Source organism: Schistocerca cancellata, chromosome 3, assembly GCF_023864275.1.
Source record: "Schistocerca cancellata isolate TAMUIC-IGC-003103 chromosome 3, iqSchCanc2.1, whole genome shotgun sequence".
In the NCBI taxonomy this organism is placed as follows: Eukaryota; Metazoa; Arthropoda; class Insecta; order Orthoptera; family Acrididae; genus Schistocerca; species Schistocerca cancellata.
Window position 1 is genome coordinate 52997348 of NC_064628.1, and position 4649 is coordinate 53001996.

Sequence of the window (4649 nt, forward strand, 5' to 3'; positions counted from 1 at the left end):
TGGGGGACAGATCCGGAGATCTTGCTGGCCAGGGTAGTTGACTTACACCTTCTAGAGCACGTTGGGTGGCACGGGATACATGCGGACGTGCATTGTCCTGTTGGAACAGCAAGTTCCCTTGCCGGTCTAGGAATGGTAGAACGATGGGTTCGATGACGGTTTGGATGTACCGTGCACTATTCAGTGTCCCCTCGACGATCACCAGTGGTGTACGGCCAGTGTAAGAGATCGCTCCCCACACCATGATGCCGGGTGTTGGCCCTGTGTGCCTCGGTCGTATGCAGTCCTGATTGTGGCGCTCACCTGCACGGCGCCAAACACGCATACGACCATCATTGGCACCAAGGCAGAAGCGACTCTCATCGCTGAAGACGACACGTCTCCATTCGTCCCTCCATTCACGCCTGTCGCGACACCACTGGAGGCGGGCTGCACGATGTTGGGGCGTGAGCGGAAGAAGGCCTAACGGTGTGCGGGACCATAGCCCAGCTTCATGGAGACGGTTGCGAATGGTCCTCGCCGATACCCCAGGAGCAACAGTGTCCCTAATTTGCTGGGAAGTGGCGGTGCGGTCCCCTACGGCACTGCGTAGGATCCTACGGTCTTGGCGTGCATCCGTGCGTCGCTGCGGTCCGGTCCCAGGTCGACGGGCACATGCACCTTCCGCCGACCACTGGCGACAACATCGATGTACTGTGGAGACCTCACGCCCCACGTGTTGAGCAATTCGGCGGTACGTCCACCCGGCCTCCCGCATGCCCACTATACGCCCTCGCTCAAAGTCCGTCAACTGCACATACGGTTCACGTCCACGCTGTCGCGGCATGCTACCAGTGTTAAAGACTGCGATGGAGCTCCGTATGCCACGGCAAACTGGCTGACACTGACGGCGGCGGTGCACAAATGCTGCGCAGCTAGCGCCATTCGACGGCCAACACCGCGGTTCCTGGTGTGTCCGCTGTGCCGTGCGTGTGATCATTGCTTGTACAGCCCTCTCGCAGTGTCCGGAGCAAGTATGGTGGGTCTGACACACCGGTGTCAATGTGTTCTTTTTTCCATTTCCAGGAGTGTATAAACTAAATCTACTCACCATTTTCAAGAGCAATCGGAATTAAAAAAAGCGATGCAATTGTTTAAATATTTCATACTACGTCTGATTTCCTGACAAATTTTTTAAATAAACTACATTCCATGCACCACCTAGTATCCTGCAAATTGTTTAAATAAACTGTATTCCATACACTGCAGTCAATTTCCTGACAAATTTTTTAATTAAATAAATAAACTCTATTCCAAACACCCCCTTGTATCCCATAAATTGTTTAAATAAACAATATTCAACACATTCTCAAAATTGTTTAAAGAATATTCTATACACTGCAATAGATTTCTCACCAAATTCCTTAAATAAATAAATAAACCATATCCCATACACTGCCATAAATAAATATCCAAAATTCCACATGATGTCTAAATTGTTTATACAATATTCCCTACACGACAATAGATTTCCCACCAACCACCAAATTCTTTACATAAACAAATAAACTATATACCATACATTGTCTCATTTCATATAAATTGTTTAAATAAACAGATTCCACACAATGCAATCGATTTCCTTACAAATGACCGATCAACTGAGTCCTTTTCCCACCAATTTTGGGGAGTGGGAGAGGAGAGGACGGTTCGGGTTTTCCAAAAGCGTGGATTTAATTAATTGATCGATTAATTTAATTAGTCAATCAAATTGATATCAAAAATGCTTGTATCAGTGAGAGGAGTTCCCTGTGGGATAGGGGAGGAGGGGGTGGAGAATGAGGAGGAGGTGGAGGGGGGAGGGGTGGGGGACCAATATGTTAAGGACCTATCAGTCAAAAGGGAGCATTGTTCCCAGGGGACCATAACCTGTCAATCAATAGGGAGGATTATTCCCAGGGGGTCTTAATCCTCTTTGGAGAACAATAGGTTAAGGACCTGTTAATCAAAAGAGAACAATAGGTTTGCCTCTGAATGTATGCTTGCCCCTAATGCGCCGGCTGGGCACACACAGCTGTGTGTTGAAATGTGCAGACACTCTTATTTGAGGTGGTCGACAGGTCACAATCAATCATTTCTCTCCTCAATTAGGCGTCTCTGTTGATGATTTCGACACACTGGTCTATCAGTTGGGGTAATCAAAGGTATTAGCCCACTGGGTTCCTCGGGTCTCTGTTGATAGTTTCGACACATTGGTCTATCAGTTGGGGTAATCAAAGGTATTAGCCCACTGGGTTCCTCGCCGCCTAACAGAAGACCATAAAGAGCAGCGGACGACCGACTGTGTAGCATTGCCCATGGTAACAATTTTTTGTCAAACATTGTTGCACATTGTTCGAACCAGAAACAAGATGGCAGTCCATGGAGTGGTGCCACACACCCTCTCCTCCAAGGAAAACGTTCAAAGCCTGACCCTAAACCGGTTAAGTCAAGGTGACGTCTTCTGGACCTCTGAAGGGGTTATGCTGTTCGGTTTCCTCCCTCCTAGTGCAATGATCTACACTGAAATGTATTGTTGTACCCTCAGGAAATTGAAGAAACGACTTCAGTGTGTTCGTCGCCTTGAGAATACTAATGAATTTCTCTTTCTCCATGACAACGTAGGGCCTCACACAAGCCAGTGCATCCAAGAGGAACTCACAAAACTTCATTCGATTTTTCTTTCTCATTCGCCCAATGGGATGGATCTCGCAGCTTCCGGCTTCCGTCCGTTTGGCCCATAGATGATGGGGAGATTATTGAAGCAAGAAGCTGTTGACTTCGACGTCGACCAGTTAGGTGGTGCCACTCAGGCATACAGGCCTTCAGTAAGGTGGCGTGTGGCTGCCACATTGAACGGACCTTATGTTCAAAAATAGGATTTTGTAGCCAAAGAAGTGGGAAATAGTATGGTGTATTGGAATACTGAATTGAACCAAATTGCTTTCACATAAAGTGTTACATTAATTATTGAATGCCCCGTGTGTTACATCCTCCCATGAATCTAAAGCAGTGTTTGGGTGTACAGAGTTATGTTTAGCGAACAGATCCTGGCTCATGAACCTGGTGTCATGCCAACTTCAGCTTCTCTCATACTTTCAAATAAAATTTGAAGAATGAAGTCTTCTTCCGATATGGCCACTACCAACATTATCAGTTATACTCACACTCTAATTAAAGATTCTCTGACCCATAAATTCGCGCACTTGTCCCTTCTACTGATGTGTTTTGACTAATCACTCTTATACTTTCCAGTCAGGCACTGCTATTTTTATGATGTGAATGCAGACTCGTCTGATGACGACTATTTTGCTAGTGGAAAGATATTGCTTCCTTCATGCAACTCATTCATTAGCTCTGCCCTTAAAACAACACTTGCTACAACTACAAATTAATGTCCTCTTTGCCTGTACTACTTCGCTGTTCAAAAATTCAAATGATATGACTCTTTTAAGGCATTTACTTACCTCATGGACATACTGGCCTTTCTTTGCAACTTCACATTGCTTTTGTCCCTATCCTTGGCATACCTTTTGTGTGCATAACATGATGTATATGGCTTTACTACACATTTCTGGTATGGCAGCCGCACACTCACTTCGATTTCTAGCACTCATAGGCTTCATTACACCCTGATATGCTGACGAGATGACTAAAAACGTCAGACTCATCTAGAAAAAAATCTCCTGTGGTTTCTTTTGTCTGCCTTTATCGTTAAATGTACGCCGCAATTATTGTAATGCATGATATCACCTCTTTTCCTCTTCCTGTATATACACCTTCTGACTTTGTCATGTTCTGCCAACTGGTCTTTTCGTCTGATTTAATTAGTACTGGTGGGCACCACTAGGGTCCCTGAGTAGTTACAACACTAGATTCCTTTTCAAAAAGTTACTATTGTGAACACTTGTTTCCAGATTGTCGCACAATGGGCTACCCCGTCTGGTGCACAACGCGCCAATTTGCTTAGAATGCTACGAAGTTGAACAATTGATCACGATTGCCTTCCTAGCCTAACCTCATATCTTTATCACATCCTCTCATATATTTCAATATATTGTACGCAGTTAAGAAATCCTCTCAACGTTAATTTCGTCACAAACACAGTAATTGAGACTGGTTTGGCTATGGATACACATGGCTAATGTGGCTGATGTTCCGAAAAAATGCATTCATGCTCTCAGTCGTTTTTCCTGTGAAGGTTGGAATAAGGGCAACAGCCGGTAGGCCATTTACAATAACCAGCTGCTGTGTGGTTTTTTGCTGTCTGGATCCTCAATTCAGTCTAGCAGCAAGCTTACCTCTACTTTAGCTACTGGTTTCTTTTTTCATTAAATGGCCATCCTCGACCTGCCATATGCCTGGTCACTATTCCTCCTACCCTTTCTAAAAGCCTGCACAAGTCTCGTTACTTTTACCATTAGCTGTGAATTTAGGATTCTCAATATTCAACCCTACTCATTATAAATCTTCACTACCTTCTCGTAAGAATAATGAACTTGTGAACTTGTGCAAAGATTCTGAACTGCTAGCGTCTGCCAATATGTTACAAATCCTGCTGATCGTAGGTTTCGATTGCGAGGGAATCGAGCCTCGATATCCTATTATACTTACCTCCGCGTGAGTGCTGA